Source organism: Lissotriton helveticus, chromosome 6 (genome assembly GCF_964261635.1).
Source record: "Lissotriton helveticus chromosome 6, aLisHel1.1, whole genome shotgun sequence".
Classification (NCBI taxonomy): domain Eukaryota; kingdom Metazoa; phylum Chordata; class Amphibia; order Caudata; family Salamandridae; genus Lissotriton; species Lissotriton helveticus.
Genome location: NC_136067.1, coordinates 1159627448 through 1159648826, shown reverse-complemented (window position 1 = coordinate 1159648826; position 21379 = coordinate 1159627448). Strand labels below are relative to the sequence as shown.

The 21379-nt window shown below is 47.1% G+C and overlaps 1 long non-coding RNA gene across 1 annotated transcript; it reads left to right on the top strand.

Annotated features, from left to right (window-relative positions):
• Nucleotides 1–4396: 4396 nt before the first annotated feature.
• LOC144761670 (uncharacterized) lies at nucleotides 4397–20577 on the top strand. The gene is made up of 3 exons (XR_013595840.1): nucleotides 4397–4919; nucleotides 11777–11923; nucleotides 20130–20577. It is a non-coding gene; the product is annotated as an uncharacterized LOC144761670 (long non-coding RNA).
• Nucleotides 20578–21379: the final 802 nt, after the last annotated feature.

The following is a 21379-nucleotide window of genomic DNA, read 5'->3' as shown; positions in this document are numbered from 1 at the left end:
ACGGATGACCCCAGTTTCTTCACTAAACTATGGCACACTATTTCCGATCTAAATGTACCGCACTTGGTATGGGGTGGCGATTTTAATATAGCACTGCGAGATGGGTTGGACAGATCACCTAACACTGTAGAAACACACAAACGGGCACGAACAGTGCTGCAAGGCGCTATAGAAGAGTTGCAACTAAGCGACATTTGGAGGATTCGTCATCCGTGCCACACAGAAGCCACGCACATCTCGGCTGCACATAATTGTTGGTCGAGGCTCGACTACTGGTTAGGATCGAGTGAAGTGTCTTTATGGACAGCCGATATTAAGCATCTACCACGTACACTCTCAGACCACAGTCCAGTACTACTGTCACTGCAATTGCCTAATTACATACCACCACCCTTCACCTGGAGATTCAATGCCACAGCACTTCTAGATGCAGCATACACAGAAACCATACACAAGGCCAGCCATGGTAGAGTACTTTGACCTCAACGCTCCAATGACTGAGAACAAAGGGCTACTGTGGGAAGCATTTAAAGCAACGATAAGGGGGAATGTATTAGCACCACAGCGGGAATACTAAAAGATATTAGGCAGCAAATACGAACTAGGGAATCTAAATTGAGTGAACTGGAGCGCCGCTATGAGCACACACAAGACACTGCCATACTGGGGGATATCAAACAGATCCTGACTGAACATCAGGAGTATGCGAATGCTGAACTTAAATACGTCTCGAAACGGGGTCTGGCTAGAGCATACGGTGAGGGAGGCAGGCCTGGAAGGGCACTAGCTCAAAAGATATGTACAGGTCGTGCCCCACAGCACATCCATACAGTGCGAGACTCCAAGGGAACTAACAGATATGAAATGAAAGGGATATTGGAGGAATTCAGACAGACTTATGGCCAACTGTATGAATCGCGCTTACGCGTGTCACCAGACACCATACTAGATTATATGGCGGATGTGGAAATCGCATGGCTATCAGATGGTCATAGAGCATACTTATCCAGCCCGATCACGGTTGAGGAAGTGACCGATGTCATTAAAGCTCTCCCAAACGGCAAACCGCCAGGGCCTGATGGCTTCACTGGTGAGTTTTATAAGGCGTTTGTAGATTTGCTGGCCCCACACTTGGTTGCAATGTATGGGGAGGCCCATGAGAAGCAAACCCTCCCGGTGTCTCTTCGAGAAGCGATGCTGATAGCACTACTAAAGCCAGGGAAAGACCCAGAAGTATGCGACTCGTATAGGCCATTACCACTTATTAACGTAGACACCAAGATACTTGCATGTTTGTTAGCCACACGTCTTAAGCCTCTGATGCCATCACTGATTAGACCAGATCAGTCAGGTTTCATATCTGAGAGATCCACGACGCATAATACGAGAACGCTGTTTGCACTATCCCATTACTTAACACCAGACACCAAAGCCGCGGCGATCCTACTGGACGCCGCGAAGGCTTTCGATACAATTGAATGGGAGTATTTACATGCAGTATTGAGACGCATGGGCTTTCCGACAATGTTTGCACAATGGATATCAATCAGCACGAATAAGGGTAAATGGTCATGTCTCAGCCCCCATAGTGATAGGCAGAGGGACTAGACAGGGATGCCCCCTATCTCCACTACTGTTCGCGTTGGTGCTGGAGCCATGAGCATGCAAAATTAGGCAACATCACCATTACTCGACGCTCCAGGTCCCAACGAGACCCCTCCACATATCCCTATATGCGGACGATATGGTACTATATGTGAAAGACCCTGGCCAAAACCTCAATCCCTTGATGAGGGAATACATTAAATTTGGCCAGCACTCTGGTCTGCAAATCAACTGGGCCAAGTCTCAAATACTGGCGCTATCGGACAGCACCACGCCATTCACATTGGATTACCCGCTGGAATGGCAGGAAGAACCCACGAGGTACTTGGGCATCTGGTATCACCGGGACCCTGAACTGGTCATTCGTACGAACTACGGGAGGGTCATTTCGGAACTAGAAGAGAAAATAAACAGATGGAACAAATTGCCACTTTCATTAGCAGATAGAACAGCCATAGTAAAAATGGTACTCCTACCCAAATTCCTTTATGTATTCAGCAACATCCCCATTAAACCACCGGCAGAAGTCTTCCGAAATATAAACAAATTGGTTTTGAGCCTCCTCTGGGCAGGCAAACAAGCTAGGCTGGAGCTACAAACGCTAACGCTACCTTATGCGCAGGGTGGTTTCAAGGTACCGGATCTCTGTCTTTATTATCTGTGCGCGCAAGCGCAATTTGCGTACTTCTGGTATCATGAAATACCATTCATGTCGCACGTCGCAAATGAAACAGGAGATGCCCACCCCGTTCCATTATCAACAATACTGCCACATAAACGCCTGTCACTGCACACACGGGACATAAATACAATAGACGCCACCAGCATGGCATGGTATCTGATGGGCAAAAAGGCGAAAAAGCTTCCATTATATGCACCTGACATGCCATCAGCACATCACCCGGGGCTCTCGGTAACGCAAGAAACAGTAGGCATGGAATTATTACAACGAGCAGGAATAGATAAAATGGGTGATCTTTATGAGGAAGGGCGGTTTAAGACACTGGATGCATTGAGTTATATTAGTAACCCGACGTTATTATTTAATTTCACATATTACCGGTTACAGAGAGCGATGAAAGAACTATACACTATGTACCCTGAAGAACCTCAGCAACTGCTCTCATTACAATATCTGTTAAAAACGCCTACAGCAGCACATATAGTCTCTAGGCTATATGCTAGGTTACAAGAAGACATTGCGGGTAGCACTGACAAAATGAGGCTTAAATGGAACAACGTTATGCTAGACCCGCTATCCACAGAAGAATGGTCCACTGCATGTATGCTAACTGATATGCTCACCCCGAATGGAAACTTAAGAATAATTCACTACAAGTACTTACATCAAATGTACTACACACCACACAGATTACATAGGTATGGTTTGAGTGCAGACTCTAGATGCAAAAGATGCAGAATAGAAGATGCTGATTTCATACACCTAGCTTGGAACTGCCCTAAAATTGCCGACTATTGGAGAGAAGTGACGGATGCACTGAGCGTAATGTTGGGCACACCCATAGAGTGTACAGTAAAGGTATGCCTACTAGGTCTAGTTCCGAATATAAGAGCGAGAAAACGCAAGTACTGTGTAATTGCGCAGCTAATGGCTAAACGCAGAATCTCGCTCACCTGGAACAGCTCGAAATGTCCTAAGCTGAATAACTAGTTGGTAGATCTCACATACTGTAAAGACACACTAATTACCTATGAGGAGGAGCTGCCTGCGGGATCTAGACCCAAAGACTACTGGATGTACCTAGTTGAATATTTAAAAGGGAGGCCACCAACAGATGAAGAGTAAACTGACGATTGTCAGACAGGCACGCTAGTACAGGGAAACACCATGTTAGGAAATAACTACAAAATAAACAAAACACAGTAGGAGTAAGAATGTTGTGATGCAGTGATCATTGTATAGTTAAAGAAAGGTTAAGTATGTTTAGTTACAAGAAACTAAAATGTGTTCTACTGTAATGCCATGTCAGATATATCTTGCCAAAGGTACATGATGTGTAACAACTATTAGTGCCAAATGCCACCGGACCCCCGGGTTGTCGGTAACGAGGCTGTATCGAACTGTTAAATACCTCATTATCGTTACAACTGACATGCTGCCGGCCCCAGGGTTGTAGGCGCAAAGCTGTGTACTGTATGACAGACGCAATAAATAAAGTTTGAACCTCAAAAAAAAAAAAAAAAAGGGAGCGGGGAAAAGCAAGGGGAAGGGTCCCGCACCCCGTACCCAGCTCCCATGCGGGCAATTGAGGGGGGAGGATGTAGTGGCCAGGGAGGTTTTCACCGCGGTGGAGGTGGCCGCTCTTATATTTTTTGTTCTGCGCCACCTCCCTAAGACCGTGGCAGGAGGGGGCAGGCCCGGTAAAGGGTATAGCCTCCGGGAGCGTCGCCAGCAGTGGGATAAGGTGTGCCGGGCCATGCGGAGGGAGCCGGGGGTCCGGCGCACCTATGACCAAGTGACGCACCGGTGGGCTGACCTGCTCGACCGGGAGCGGGACCTGCTCGACCTACTACGCGTGGAGATCCCTGGCCTTGGTGAGTAGCTATTTTATAACTACTTTGTTTTCTTCCGCTCTGTGTTATATTGCTAATATATGTTTTTCCCGAAGAGCAAGAATGCTGCAGATTCGATTACATTGCAGGTAAAATAATGTTTAAATAGCTTCTGCGATTGCAGGTGCTCGCCTCCTTAGTGGCGTTGCTACTATGCTTACTTGTTTGCAACTTTGTGCTCATTTGGCCTGAATATGTATGAGTGTAGTACTTTACAGAACTGCGTAATGCTAGAGAGACTAGAGACTCAAGTCTAGTCCTTCCTTTGTACTCCTGCTGCCACTAAGAAGAAGAGATAGTGATGGATTGATAGGATATTGTTATTAGTAGTAGGAAATTTTTTAGTGGTCTGCAATCATGATGACGGACTGTGTCTGTCACGTCGCATGCTGCTGAGTGCTGGCAGTCGTAGTAGAACCTTTTTGTTGTTGGTTTAGTTAGCGATTTACATAACTTTCCAAGTAGGCGGTCTGCGAATCCAGCAATACTTACTAGTGTCCTCCTAGTTGACTAGATCAGATAGGTCAATACATGTAGTGCAATTGTTGCTAATTTGTTTCCCCGAGATAATTTTAGAATGTGGTCAAAGAAATCAAATATTTCAAAAAAACAATCATCCATGTTTGTGTTTATTTCATGATCATCAGAACCTCCCAGGGGCAAGAAGACAGTAACACCCCAGACTCCGGCGGAACAGAGTGGGCAGGAACGGTCCTCTGCAGGCTCTTCTGCTGGCCCCAGTAAGTTGTTCTGTTGTTAATATAATTATACTTCCCTAACTTTTACAGCTACTATTCATTCCAAACTGTTTCCTAATTCTATTTTTTACAAAATAGTCTTTGATCTTCTTGTAGACTGTTTCTACATTCTTATCCTGCCTCTCTACCATCACTCTCTGTGCTACTACTATTTACTATTATTATGAGTCGGTCTGTGTAGGTAGCGAAGCTTGCCCAGTCGGCAATCGGTGTTAAACAAAACTCTGATCCAGCAATAGCTCTAGAGGCACTCAGTGCAGTCTTCTGGGTTACCCTTGCTGTCTATTCCAGTCAACAACAAAATGTCAATGTCCACCAAGAATAAGCTTAGTACTTGGCTTTTTGATTTGATAGTAGCACATACCATACCGCTAGTGTTTCAGGGACTATTCTGCACATACAGAAGTATGGACAAGAGAAATTGGACATTGTTGCTGATAGGTGCAGTTCGACTTTCCACATACTTCAGTCAGAAGTAACTGTGCGGGACTCGGGAGCCTTCACCTTTTTTTTTTGTCCTCATTTGCTTTGCCCTCCTTTCAAGAAGCCACCGACCACCTAGCGTGTCCACTGCCGAGAGACTTCAGATTTTTCCCGTCTCCCGCACCGAATCACGATTTGACAATATTGGCAGAAGATGGATCTTAAAAGTATGAGGGGGGAGAGAGTGTGGGCCCGCTCTTACTCCATCTCGGTATTCATCAACCTGTAGGACAGACAGTGTAACGAGGGACCCTGGTCCTTGGAGTATACTAGGCATAATCATTGGCCCCGGGGGAAAAAAAAAACCCTGAACCTTATCTCCACTGGACCAACAGGTTCCAAAAAGCCAAGTTTCGTTTGCTACCAGTTCTTGCAAGGTCCGCCTTAGATGTTTCATATAAAGACATCAACCATCCAGAGTGTGAGGGGGCCATGTTCTCCACCCAAACTTTGCAAATTTGCCTCCTGGCCAGAAGGATCGCATAAAACAAAAAGGACCTTGCCTGGCCAGTGATACCTGCCTCCAAGCCGAAGATCAGTGGCAACGTGATAGACAGAGAGATATTTAAGATAGAGTCCAAAGTTGATTTCACTTCATCCCAAAACCGGACGATATAAGGGCAGTCAATAAACATATGCACATCCGATGCTTCACTGTAGTTACATTTATTACATTTCTTTCCTGGGAGAAATTTAGACAGTCTCAGGGGCGAGAGATAGGCGCTATGTACCGTAAACAGATGATTTAGTGTCAGCCATACCGGTTTGACGATTTTATAAAGGAGGGTGAAAGATTTTGTCCATGTCTCCTCACAATGGGAGCCTACCTCTTCCCCCCACAACTCATCTGGCAAAGCAAACTCCCCATCAACCTCATCCAGCAAACTCCAATACCACTGAGCTACCTCCTTACCTCCCCCTGGCCGCTCTACCAGCTGCTGTTCCAAGTTACTGAACTTCCCCAGTGGAGCCCCTTTCCGACTCAAGACCCTGGCCCAGCTGTCTAGCTGTAAATACTTGAATCCGGAAAAGCCAGTGCCCACCTGTTCCCGTAACTCCTCCCAGGCCCTCACCATCCCTACTGCCAACAACTCTCCCCATCTAACTTTCCCAACATCCCTCACAGGAGATGACAATCTGTCCTGTAAACAAAGTGGTAAGCCTGGGGAATCCCACACTGGTGCATAATTTGTATAATAGGACAACCCAATTCTCTTTCTAATCTGAACCCAGGCTTTCGCCAAGGACAGAAGAATTTTTAACTTGACCTTTTTAAAAAAAAAATTGTCCCCAAATTTAAATAGGAACCCGTCGGTTGATAAATCCGCTCCTACCAGCATGGCTTTAAACATTGTCCCAGAAGATGTACCCGATGGTGTTTTTACGAGCATTCTCGTATGGGACAACTGAAAAGCCCATGCATAGAACTGCAGATCCGGCAGAGCGAGCCCACCCTTTTCCCTCCTCCTCCTCAACTTCTTCCATGCCAGTCTGGTAGACTTGTAATTCCAGATGAAGGAGTTTAACTCTCGCTGGCATTTATCCAATAATTTAGTGTCAAAAACCAGTGGGATGGTATTAAAAATAAAAGTACATTTAGGGAGAATGGACATCTTTATCAGATTAACCCTACCCAGAATGGTTAATGGGAGGTGAGCCCAGGATTTTAATATCTTCCTACATTCGTTATATACTCGGTCTAAATTAATTTGTGCGATGTCTCCAATGTCTTGGGCCACCCATATGCCAAGATAGCGCATAGGTGTTGTCACCCCCAGATGTAAGTTGGGGATGTTCCACGCCATGATGTCTGTTTTGCTGGCATTAATCTCATACCCCGAGATACGCCCAAACTCCTCCGCCTTTTTAATAACTGCAGGAAATGATACTGCTGGGTCAGACGTTAAGATGAGAATATCGTCTGCATAAAGTGCGACCCACCTCTCCCACTCTCCGAATTTAAATGAAGGAATATTTTCATCTCCCCGCAGGACCTGGGCGAATGGCTCAATGTACAAATTAAAGAGGAGGGGAGAGAGCGGACACCCCTGCCTCGTGCCCCTCGTGATTTTAAAGGACTCTGTCAGGACGCCATTAATTAGCAGCCTTGCCGATGGAGCACTATACATAAGAGAGATGACACGACAAAAACCCTTGCGAAAGCCAAACTTCTTTAAGACTGCGTCCAAGTATAACCAGTTGACCCTGTCAAAGGCCTTTGTCGCGTCTAAAGTGAGTGTAGCCAATGGAAGGGAAAAAGCTGAAGCGATGTCTATTGCCCCCACCAAATCATACGTCAGATCAGATAGCTGCCGCCCTTTAATAAAGCCCTTCTGATCTTGATGTACAATTACACCAATCACAGACCCCAATCTCGCAGACATGATGGTAGCAAAGATCTTATAATCGCTGTTTAGGAGTGAGATCGGTCTGTAAGACCCACACTCCGTTGGGTCCTTCCCTGGCTTGGGGATCAAAACAATAGTCGCCTCTCCCCAAGATTTTGGGGGGCTTCCCCCTTCCTATGTATCCCATTAAAGCGGGTCGTCAGTGTTGGGACAATGGCACCGTCCAGTGCTCGATATACCTCTCCTGGCAGACCATCAGGACCTGCCTCCTTCCCTCGCTTAAGTTGCCCAATGGCTTTGCTCACTTCAGCCTCCGATATTTCCATCTCCAAACAGTTGCTCTGCGCTGTTGAAAGGGTTGGCAAGGAAATTTTACCTAACCATGTATCCCTTTCCACCTCGTCATTAAGTATGTCCTCCCTATAAATCTCCTCAAAAAACTCCAAGAATGCCCGTCCAATCTCCTGCTTAGAAATCCTAGCAAGGGGCTCCCCTTCCACTTTAATTTCTCTGATGTAATTCTTGGCTTGATCCGCCTTAACTTTCCATGCCAGGATCCGCCCAGCTGCCTCTACAAATTCGAAATGCGCGGTCTTACTTGCCTCCCATCTCTTTGCCACCCTTTCTTGAAGAATAATCTCCAGCTGTTTTTTCAGCTTGTCTAACTGCTCTTGCTCGCCCGATGACCCCATAGAGGCACCGAGCTTCTGCTCGAGCAGGCCCATCTCCAGCTCCAGGCTGTTTATCCTCTCTCTATATGTTTTCCACCTGTGAGAGGCTCTATTGGTGATACACCCTCTCCAAAAGGTTATCAAAGTATCCCAAACCATGGCTAATGCTGCAGAATCAAGATTTATCTCCAAAAAAGATGTGGTCTCTGTTGCCAGAAAGCGGACTTCATCGTCTTCCAGTAAGATGGTACGGTCAAATGACCAGGAAGGATGTTTAATCTGTAAATCTAGTCTAAGACTAAACAAAAGAGCTGAGTGGTCTGACAGATGGGAGGGGAGATATTCTAAGGTAGTTAGTGTATCCTTAAGGCTATAACTAAATAAAGCATAATCAATTCTTGATTTATGCCTATATTTAAGATTCCGGAAAGAGACCCCTAATTTATTACCAGCCCTTTCCCTCCACAAATCTCCCAAACCAAGCTGTGTCATTATCGCAATAAGGGGTTGCCTTGATTTGGAAGGTACACAGGCTCTAGAGTTGGGAGTTTTATCTAATTTAGGTTTGAGCACAATGTTAAAATCGCCCACCCATACTACGGGGTCTTGGGAGGTTATCAGATGATTCCTGATACTATCCAAGTAAGATGGATCGTCCGAGTTAGGTCCATAGTAGCCGACCACTGTACAGATCCAGCCATCTACTGAGATTCTCAGTATGAGCCATCTCCCACTTTTGTCCTCCATAGAGTCCAGGATCTAGACTTTCGCAGATTTCTTAAAAATAAAGAGGACCCCTCTTATGTTTGCATTGTGGTCTGTACAGAAAAAATTATCAATCCATCTATGCTTTTTTAGTAGAATCGTGACCTCTGCTTTTAATAGATGTGTCTCCTGTATGACAATGATCTGCGCGGGGGAGTCCCTCAGATATTGCAAAATTCGATCTCTTCTACTCCTCACGCGCAGACCATTGACATTCCAGGACATAAATTGAACAGAAGTCATCATTTAAGTTTCCACCCGCCCCTATGTATACAGCCTCCTGGCTATCTTTTTGGGCTGAAATTGCTTGGTTACCCGACTAGGACACATGTCATATTTAAAGAGGGCAGCCTCATGAGGATTTTTTACCATTTTTCCCCCCCACCCAACACCCCCGCACCCATGGAAAACCCTACTAAACTTACCCCGACCAGATGTATAGCCGGATTTGCGTCTGCAGACATCCCCCCCTCCTGCACCGCATAACACTGATGGAACCGATCGACTACCCATGAAGCTATCTGTCAGAAGACACAACTAAAAGCCACCCCAGTGTCTGGATAAAAGGGGTACCTAATTGAAGATTTGTGGAAAAAAAAATTCCCCCCCACTTAGACTTTTTTTTTTTTAACACTATATTTGCCCCGATTTATGTGCACTCTTAGTGTTTGTGAGCCCCTGTTTGGGATGCTTGACACCATTATACCTATTTTTTCCCTCCCACGGGAAAGTAAGCTTGTTCCACTTACACACCAGAACCTTCCTTGCCGCTAGATCACAACCCTAGAAGGGGTTTAGGAAGGAGCGTCAGATAACCTAACACTCTTTAGCCTAATTTTTTATATATAATACAACCAGAGAACCAAGGGTCTAAGATAAATGGATCTATTCATCCATTCAATAGGCGCTACTGTAATTAAATCAGTAGAGAATACAGAAATTTCTAATGAGCCTAAACGTAAAGTGCACGACAATGAACTATGATCGAGAACACATGTGATTTTCAGGGAGACTCAAATAACAATGGATTCCCATCAAATGTCTTATGATGATCTATATTCTCATCTGGTCATCCATGGACATGGGGCGGTCTGTCTCTAGATCATTGAGACCACCTCCACTCCCACTCTCCAACAGGAGTCCGTGAGTCTAGCCCACAATCACTGTGCTGACCAAGAAGTAGATAGAGTAAATATGGGAATCAGTGCAGTGCAAAAGAAGAATGTGGTGAAATAAAATAGAGTGGCAAAGACAGAAAGATTGACATTTTATTCTGTGGACTGTTTTACCCTCTAATTAAAAACAAGAACAGTGCAAGAAACGGCAGTCTCAAACGCCTCAAGCGTGTTTCCAAAACTCTTTCCGCCCTGGTCTTCCCCCTCAATACCCTCCTTTACCGCATTAGCTGCCTCCTCCTGCTCCTGCACTGTTGGAACTTGTTCACGGGTGCCAGGGTCCTCAGCTACTGCTTCTGAGATAGGGGATGGATCAGCCATCCCTGACTCGGTAATAGTAGACCGCTCTAAAGGTGTGGGTGTAAATGTGGGCGTGGGTATGAGAGCTTCCACGGCTGTGTTTGGTAGCAGATCCAAAACCTGGGGTAACACTTTGAAAAAAGATCGCAGGGAGGGGGTGACCATTGACGTACTGTTTCTGCCCCTGGGTTTCGCCCCTTTACCCACCTCCTTGCTACTAACCCTCTGGTTAATCCCGCTACCTTCCCCTTTAACAGCCTCAACTTCCAACTCTCTGGTTACCACTGCTGTTTTAGCAAGCCTTCCCCCCTCATTGATAGCACATACTGGAGATTGCAATTTTTTTCCAGACTTCTGACCTTTCCCCAGTCTTTTTTGACTTGCACCTTTAGGGGCCTGCCTCTTGTTTGTGCCTTTACTGCAGCTGCTGAATTCAGAATCACCCGCCACCCCCCAACTCTACTACCAGGATCCAGAGCTGATTCCTCAAGGTCTCCAGAGGCCTCCGTTGTCCCAATCTCGTTTCCACCGGTGGTGTCTTCCACCAAAATGCCACAGCTAGCACAGAAAGACGCCTTGCACGGGCCGGCAGCCGCCCCTCTGCTACCGCCCAGTCTGCTTTTGAGGAGACCCCGAGCTGCCACTGACCCGGAGCGAAAACTCAGAAGTCCAAGAGAAAGCTTCACACGGGGGGCAGCGGACCGAATCACGTCTCCATTGGTTCGATGTTAGTAGCGCAGCGGTGCATCAGAGAGCTGCCTGGACGCGCGCACCGCACTAGCCTGCGGCCGCCATGTTTTCCTCTTGTGGATCAGGGAACCCTCACCTTGTTGGAACTTCAAGTCCTCCTGGTGGTGATGAGGAGTAGTTGGTTCTGTCTGTAATTATAAAAATGTTGCACGTTAAAGAGCAAGCATTCATCAGTTGTGCCAAAAAGAGTTGCATGTTATGGCTAAGCATATAAGTTAACACCCTCTCCAAAACCGTGACTTCTTTTCAGTCCCAATAATTAAAAATTGTTTAACGTTTTCTCTTCCATTACGAGACGAAATAGGGGGTGGTGTATGGCATCTAAAAATATGACTTGTATTTTCTAGGCGTCACAACATCGGATGCGGCACTAGTTCCCACCACCAGTGCCGGGGCCAGCAGTGCAGAGGGGTCCACTCATGGGGCTGATGCGGCGGCACCACAAGTGCCACCAGGAGGAGCTGAGGGGGATGGCTCAGCAGCGGCGGACGGTGGTACGTTATTATTATACTCCTTACTTGTTGACAATTTAGAGTAGGCTCGCAAAGGAGTGTATGATGTACTGAACAGTAGACAGTACACTACTACAAGTACACTGTACAGTTAAGAACAGTTACTGATTGGGGCGTGGCTTAGCCAGCTATCGGAATGGCCGCGCTGTGCTGAGCTCTCCGGAGTAATGTAACCCATCCGGTACTACGGGACAAACTAGCGACCCAAATTCGACCCTACTGAGAGTCGGAATCCTGTGGAAGCCGGCGGAATCCACTGGCTTCCTAATTTGGCCAGCATACGACGTGGAATCGATTGTGATACCTGTTGTGGCGCGGAGCTGGGAGAAACAAAATGGCAGCTCCGTGAAGACTCCCGGCGCCTTTCCTGACTGCCGACTTCACGGTTGGAGCGACGGAGCGGACTGAGTGGCCTCGAACCAAGTGCGACAATTCACCCGACCGGCTACGGGAGAGAGAGCCGGCGGCCAGAAAAGACACCAGGCTCCGCCGCGTGGGGCTCACTGCGGCCCGAGCGCCGGCGCTGCCGCGGTCGGAGGAGGGACGATTGAGCTGCAGCTTGGAGGCACATCATCGCAACTACGGGTGGTGGTGAGTGCTATACAGTCCCACTCCCACGCCCGTCCGCACCAGGCACAGTGCTGCTGAGGGGGCCGCCATCCCCTCTCCTCGCCCAACATTGCCCTGACTGCTGTGAGCGCTCCCCGCCCTGCGCTCCCTGCCTCGGCTGCGGCAGGGGACTGAGTGCTGCGCGGCACTGACGCCCTGGGCTCTCCTGTCTGCTGGCCATAAGTGGGAATCTGTAGGACCACCTGTGGAGTCCCACATTAAGGAGGCCATACCTCCCGGCGTGTGGCGGGGGAGGGTGAGACGACCACGTAAGGCCCCCGGCGGCCGATCGCTGCCCCCGCCGAGATTGTGAGAGCAGCGGAGACTTCAGGAACAGCATTGCGACCACCTAATACATCGAGGCAAAGTAAGTGTTGCCAGAATGCTTTGATCCCCCACTCGGCCCAGCTACAGTTTAAACAGATGCTGCTGGACTCCCCACACTGCCCGTGCTCCGGTATGCCCCAATCGCACTGTCCTTACCACCCCCAGCATCTGGGCGTCTCTACAAAATCTGGCAGCCATCGCTCTTATTAAGCCATACGTTGCACTGAGACCCGTAGTGTGCACCTGGTCCATATAGCGCTATTTACAGTGCGACCGACCCGTGACCATTGACCCCACAAGATTGAGATACGGCATGTGACTCCTCCACCTACGCGCCAGCGCCACCCTCGCCCACACAATGCCTCCAGCTGGACAGCTCACTATCAGTCTACGATTCAGTTGAAACCTCTTCTTACGCCTCATACATACGCACCTCCGATTCTCTGCTCTCCTCGTCAGCCTAGTGCGGCATGGGCTGCAGAGACTTAAAACAAAGCCAGCTCACCTTTAAGAAACCACCAGACGCGAATAAAGGCCCCCCTGCCACCATGGCGGCGGATGGACAGTCTCCACCTAACACAGACGATGCAGGCCAACTGGGACCCCTATTGCAGGAAATGCGGGCGGGGTTCAAGGCCTTAGACGTCCTCTTTGACACCCTAGATAGACACATCGCTGCTTTAGGAGCTAAGCTTCAAATACACGACCGCCGCCTGGACTTGGTGGAATCTCGAACATCGGACCTAGAAGACGGCATGGCTCAGTCCCTGAAGAGAGTCGACAGGATGGAAAGAATACTGAAGGAGGTGGTGATAAAGAACGAGGACTTGGAAGCCAGAAGTCGCCGCAACAATATTCGCCTAGTGGGCGTGCCGGAGTCTACAGCAACTGGACGCATGGACAATCTGGTGGAATCCATTCTGACAGACCTTTTTGGTCGGGAGGCGTTCACCCCAAGTTTTATAGTGAAACATGCCCATAGATCGCTTGGCCCAAGGCTTAACCCTGGCCTCCCCCCGAGACCCATCATCGCCAGGATAATGAACTTCCGCGATAGAGACACCGCACTACGGATGGCCAGAGAAAAGGGAGAACTCAACTGGCAAGGTTCCAAGCTATCCATATACCCCGACTTCACCACCATGGTACAGGACGCCAGGAGGAAATTCCAGAGTGTCAAGGCTACCCTTAGGAACCTGGGACTGAAATATGGAATGCTATACCCCGCCAGACTACGTGTAGACGTCAACGGCCGCTCCCGTATTTTCGAAAACCCAGCGGAGGTGCAAGATTTCTGCCGTACCTACAAACTCAACAGCAAGGGCTCCCAGGATGCTGTCACCTCATCGCCTCCGTCGAGTGGGCTGACGCCAGTGCGGACCTATTTTCCACGTCTGGTCCCAGCTGAACAAGTATCCTTTTAGAACATTGTTGCCGCAAATGTCCCAATACAGTACTTTTTGATGCATTCTCATTATTTGGTTTTGGTTACTATATTACCGGATAGCAGACGTCCCCCTACTTGGTGTACACCTCTGATCTAAGTTTATTGTGCTATTATGTACCCGAAAGGTTCGGTTATGCGCTATTCTTACATGTTCTGGGTACTATGGGCTATTATGGACAAAGGGATGTTGCCTTTCCGAATGGGTGGGAAGGCTGGGTGGGGGGAGGCAGGATGGGAATTGTTTTCATTGCATTGTACTGAGTTTGAACTTCAAGACATTACTGATACATAAGCAGAATGCGATCATAGGCTGCTCTTTTTTACCGTGCTACACATGCAGTTATGGCACAAATAGGTCTCACTGATGGCCCATCCGCTCTCACCCTGGCCACATGGAATGTTAGAACGACAATCGGAAACGGCGACAAGTCCTGCACTATTTGAATCTTCATGCCATAGACATTGCACTGATCCAAGAGACTCATCTCCCCTTAATGGACCGATCCCGGTTCGCAGCCTCATGAGGTCCCAACTCATATTTTGCCAACTACAGCTCCTACAGCTATTTTAATTAATCAGCGCCTCCCCTTTAAATGCCATTCCGTCACCTGTGACGATTCTGGCAGGTTTGTTCTTGTGGTGGACACTCTATTATTACAAGATTGCGCTGGGCTGTATATATGGCCCAAACACTGACTCCCCCGATTTCTTCCATGACCTGTACGCAAAGCTATTGCAATTGGGACCCGTCCCACTATTACTGGGAGGAGATTTTAACTTTACATTTGATCATCTCCTAGACAGCACCTCAACAGCCGCTGACCCGAAGCCTAGAGTGCGCAGAGCCCTACATTCCTTATGTGATCGCCTTTCATTGACAGACTTGGGACGGACCCGTGACCCCAGCCATACCACACACACCCACTACACAAGTGCCAGCAATACCTGGACACGACTCGACTACTGGCTAGCCTTACCTGAGTTCTCCAGATTGTTTCACAGTATACATACACTGCCCAGATCATACTCCGACCACTCCCCAGTTTTTATTAAAGATGTTGGTTCCCCACCCTGAAGGATATGAGCGACAGTGGAGGTTCCCATCCCGAGCACTGAATGACGAACAGTTCAGGGAGTACCTATCCGGAACCATAGAGGAGTATTTCGACTTAAACACGGGTTCGGTGGAATCAGAGGCTATGTTATGGGAGGGGTTTAAGGCCTATATGAGGGGAGTGTGCATTTTGAAAAGTGCTGGGACCAATTGGAATTGGAAGCCGAACTCACCGAGTTAGACAATTCACACCAGATAACCACCGATCCCGGGTACATTGCCAAGAGAGCGACTTTACTCCTACAATATCGAGAGACGGCTGATAGAGACATTTTATATATGGGTAAATATCACAACACCAGAGTTTATGGAGAGGGGGAGCGCCCAGGTAGAATCCTAGCTCAGATGCTCCGACCTCCGTATGCGAAGGCATATGTTACCCAGCTACAATCAGACTCGGGAAACTCACTTACAGACCCCCTATTGATACAGAAGGAATTCCTGTCTTATTTCACAACTCTATACACTACCAAGCTGGGTCCTGATAATTCCGGGCAGGAACAATACCTCTCGGAAATAGCATTAGTTTACTTGGAAAAATGTATGCAAGACTTTTTGGCGGAACCCATAAATGCTTACAGCATACACGAGGCCATTGACGCATTAAACACTTCCACAGCCCCCGGTCTGGACGGTTTTACGCCCTAGTTCTACAAAGCGTACAGAGACATATTGACTCCGCACTTGCTAGATATGTACGCAGAGGCCCTGGAGTCTCAGCAACTCCCTCCCACTCTGAGGGAGGCTGTAATAATATTGCTCCCAAAACCTGGCAAAGATCCCCTCCAATGTAGTTCTTACAGACCACTATCATTATTAAATCTAGATTACAAAATTCTAGCGAAGGCGTCGGCCTGTCTTTTATCCCTACTCATGGACTCCATAATTGCCCCAGCGCAATCGGGATTCGTCCCCCACCGATCTACTGCCTTCAATCTTTGAACCTTGTTTCTTACTTAACATAGGTTAGACCCCGAAATGCCCGCAGCAGCGATTTTATTGGACACAGAGAAAGCCTTTGATAACCTGGAATGGCCCTTTTTCCTTTCCATTATGCAACAAATGGGTGTCCCCCAAGGCTTTATAGCGACCACAGCTCTGCTTTATACACGACCTACAGCAAGGCTATGTTTAAATGGGATGCTATCTGCCTCCTTTGGTTTATCGCGGGGGACGCGTCAGGGATGGCCCCTTTCCCCCTTATTATTTATTCTGACAATGGATCCCTTGATCCGGCATTTCCAGGAAAAACACCTCCACAGGGGGTTGGTATTCCGGACAGGCCCCCAATTAGTCTCCCTATACGCTGACGACATGATTCTGTATGTATACGATCCCCGAACTAATCTTGACCCATTATTCAGGGAGATTCTACGATTTGGCAACTTTTCTGGCTTAAAAATTAATTGGAGTAAATCGTTTTTTTTTCCGCTCACTACAGGAACGAAACAATGGACTCCGGAGTTCCCACTAGAATGGTGCGCTGACTTAGTGAAATACTTAGGAATCCATATCCATCGGGATACTGAGCAGATAATGCACGGAAACTACGGAGTAGCGATTTCCCAACTGGAAACGCGAGTTGACGCCTGGCTGAAACTCCCACTTTCTATGGCGGGACGTGTAGCCCTAATAAAGATGGTAGTCCTCCCTAGGTTTTTGTACTTATTTCCGAATATACCGATTCCCCTGACCACTACATTTTTTAATACTCTGCGATCATTGTTGATCAAACTTGTTTGGGGAAGCAGAACACCCAGAGTGCGTTGGCAAGTGATGACACTTCCATATGACCGAGGTGGGTGTGGAGTCCCTGATTTACGCTTATATTATCTGACTGCACAAGCCAGTTTTGCACACGCCTGGTATCATCCAGACGCAAGAGTCACCTATTTACGTCCAGAGTCTGATGTTGTTCTTCCTAATACCCTGGCATCTGTTCTGCCCTCGTACGTCCCCCGTGATCCCAAGACCGTGCAGCCCGCTCACACCACCAGTTGGGCATGGCTACAGCTCAGTAAAATCACGCAAGTGGGCACTCTCTATTCCTCATCCCTCCTGCTACCAAATGCTACCTTCTTGCCCATCACTTCTGAAAAACAAGTCCAAAAGACTTGTGATAATTTGGACATCCAAACAATGGGAGATTTGTTCCCTGCAGGTCATATTATTGACCCGGAAAACATGCCCACACTGTCGGAGGTCTCGTCTATGGACAGGTTTGTGATGGCCAGACTGCGAGCAGCGTTGCGTGCCAAATTCCCCGAGGACCCTCTGAAACCACCCTCCTCCTCTCCCTTTACCCTGGTCATAAATAGCGATAAAGGACTACACCTAATATCAAAGTTATATAAGGCATGCTCGGATGTGATGCCATTGGACGACACAAAAGTCCGCTCAGCATGGGAAGCTGATTTGGGCACTTCCATCTCAGACGAGCAGTGGTTGGAGTGCTGTAAAGTCACTGGAACTGTATCCGCGAGTTCATGATTTTTGGGTGGAAATCCATAAACTCCTTAGTAAAATGATTCGCATCCCCTTGGAACCACTGCCAGAGATTGTGTTATTGGGTTACGTGGTGCAATTCCCCATAAAAATCCGCAGATTTGACGCAATCTCTCTTCTCCTAGCCAAAAGGGAAGTTGCGATAGCTTGGGGGGTAGAAGAGCGCCAACAAAGAAGGGATGGTTACAGAGTATGGCCACCTGCTCAACACATAGCGATATGTATGCCAACACTGTACCGATATCTTCCAGACGTAGAGACATTTGGGGCACACTAGGAGCCTTCCTGTCTTCACAGCAACGATCCCTGCACACACAACAAAGCCAGGGCAGTGAGCCAACGGGGATAGGTTGAGAGAGTTATTACAATCCTGATTATGCTTCTGTACATAAGGGGAATTCGGACACGAACTATTGTAACTGCATGTGAAACTTAACAATCCTTTGGGAATTTAGTGAAACTGTCTTGATTGGAACGGTGGTTATGTTTAATACCTCATATCCTAACTGAAATGTAATTGTCGTACTGTGTCGAAACTATATGGTTATTTGTTGTAGGGGAAAATATATAGAGCCGCCGCGATCGAGATGTATCTATTATGAGGTATCAATGACTCTGTACATTGCATGTATTATTACAAAAAACTGCAAAATAAAGTTATAAAAAAAAAAAGAACAGTTACTGATTTAGAACTACATTTTAGCCAATCACGGAGAAGACAGTCACCCTTGACTTAGCAATAGCATTAGCGGCGGTAGTTCTCGAGTAAGCAATGGCCCCCTCTATTTGACTTCAAATCAGCTGGGAAACTTTTATCGTGAAGCCAAGTCATATCAGATGAACTTCAGGGATGTGATGAACGAAAAGGGAAAGAACTTGGGGTCAATGGAAGGACGAGCGAGTCGTAACATTTATGACTGTAAATAATGATACGTGTTTTTTAATGCAGGCAGAGGTGGCTGATAGGAAGGAATCAGATGCATGGCTGCTTGAAGCAAGGATGGTTGGAGGAAAAAGAAAAATGACTGCCTGTGTGGGTGAATCAGAAAATTCATGTGTGGTGTGCATTGCAATATATCATTTGGGTGAAACTCAAATGCAAGTCAAGACGGTGGTTTACCAAATAAAATGAAAAGGGTGTTATTTGGTTGTTGAGAAAAAGTAAAGTTGTTACACTTGGGACATTAAGATGAATGATAGACGTTTACTTTGGAAGCCTGGATGGTATTATCTTCCTCATACATAGCAGTGGTGTATGTAGAGCAGACGCTCGGTGCATGAAGAGTGTTACTTTGTTCGCACAGCATGTCCGTGCCAGCGTAGCAAAGCAGAGGAAATCCAAATACTACAAGTTGTGATTGTTCAGAAACTCTCCCTTGCCTAAAGTAACAGTACAGTAGTTTACTTTGCAAGCACAGCATATATTGTGTATGTATTGTATAGTTGACAATTATATCAAGTCAAGTCCCTTCCTCCGGCAAATATGGTTACCACACTCACTCCCTATGTTCATAATTTTCTTTCTGCTTTGTTAATCATGGGTGGACTATCGCTGTTGTTCACTCAATCTATCACAACAAAGCACCTAAAGTCATCCATCATATAAGCAAAGAGATCATGTGACCGGCTGGATACATGATCAGAAATGAATAATCTTCATTTTCCTTTTGTAGTACTGAAGGCCCAGGGGGGGCAGTGAGAAATATAAATTACATTGAGCAGTATCCCTTGATGTAACCGAGTATGGCCAGTGCCATCCCTATACAAAAGTAAGAGCTTCCCTATTCCCACCTGCATGTACTGCTTAAAGTAATGCATGCAAGTCTGCGTCATCATGGCTTGTGTCTCTTTTTCTTGGGTGCAAGCTGACTGAGCTGGCATTATGCCGGCTAACACAAGTTCACGTACAAGTAATTTCTTTCGCAAAACTAGAGAAAAAAAGAAGAATACTGGTGTACTCTCTGACTCTCTGACTATGTATTGAGTCCATAGTGCTGCCTGGTAGTAGAATTCCTGAAACTCCCACTGTTACAGGCCTACAAAGACGGCGGAAAGATACATGCCAAAATGTTATACTGTGCTTGCAAAGTGCTAGTGTTATTGTGAGACAACTTTCTGTTGAATTATTTTGTGTTATTGTTAAAGAGTATTGGTTACAATATATTTCTCTTTCTTTCTTCATATAGATGCTCCCAAAAAGCTCACCAGACAGGAGATGGCTGTCCGGGCCAGCGCCCGGAAGCTGGACGCCATTTGTGTGGAATATCGCCGGCTGTGGGCTCGGGAATTGGAGGAGGGGGCGTCAAAATCAACAAACTCCTCCAGCACTGCCCCTGTGTCCACCAATCAGCAGCCTCCAGGACGGCGCCATGCTCGGACAGCCTCCCGCCGCCGCTCAGCTGCAAGAACACCAGCAGCTGGCTCCCCCAGAGCCTGGATGGCACGCATGCGCCGCCTACGCCTAAGAGTGGACTACCTGGAGTGCAAGGTGGACAATCTTGGGAAACAGCTCCGGGACCTCCGCAAGGAGCGGCGGGACCGCCTGTCCAGACACCGCCGGAAGTGACTGTGTTCCTTGCCCCTTTTTTAAAGACTGTTGGGGGGGTGGGAATCGGGAGCTGGGGATTATTTGGGAATTTTCATAGGACTATTTGAAATGGACAATTGTTTGGGTTAGGGAGGGGTGGGACTAGTTTATTTTTGTTAGGGTAAATATATATTTATTTATTTTACATACTTCAACATAGTGTACGCGTTGATGTTATTTTGTGGGGTGGTGGGCGGGGGTTACGGCACGTTTGGTTTCCTCAAACTTACCAGCATGAATTATCTAAAACGTAAAAAAAAATTCAAAAGTGCCACTAATAGAGTTAGTGAATTCAATTGGCCTACTAGTACTTTACTAGTACTACTGTCAGTCTTTTTTCTGAGTCCTAGCCCATTATTCTACCTCCCCAAAATGCTTATCTTACCTGTGATTCGTGTTTGAGAATAGAGTTAGGCACAGCGCTGGCTGCATGGCAAATGGCGATTACGCCATCCCGGACCGAAATTCCGTTGTTGTGGTGTTAGTAGGAGTGGTACCATACTAGCAGTAGCAGCATATGAAAAGCAAAGTAAAAAAATTAGACATTGAGTGGCCTGAGAGGAGTATTAGAAGGAACAGTAGCCTAAGCAATGCTGAAGATAAGTATGGGGAAAAAAGAATTGCATGGATGATTATGGCTACAACAAGAACAATGACACAGCAGCGTAACAACAAGTCTTCTTGACATGTAGGAGGATGATGTTGACGATGGATCCAATCGATGGTGGGCATGAAATTCAGAATTTATTTTAAAATACTCATTGTTGTTTTTTTAACCAGAATTACAATATCCTAGGATTCATCTAGCTGCCTTAAAATTGATTTGAGGAGGTTGCTTGCACCTTATCC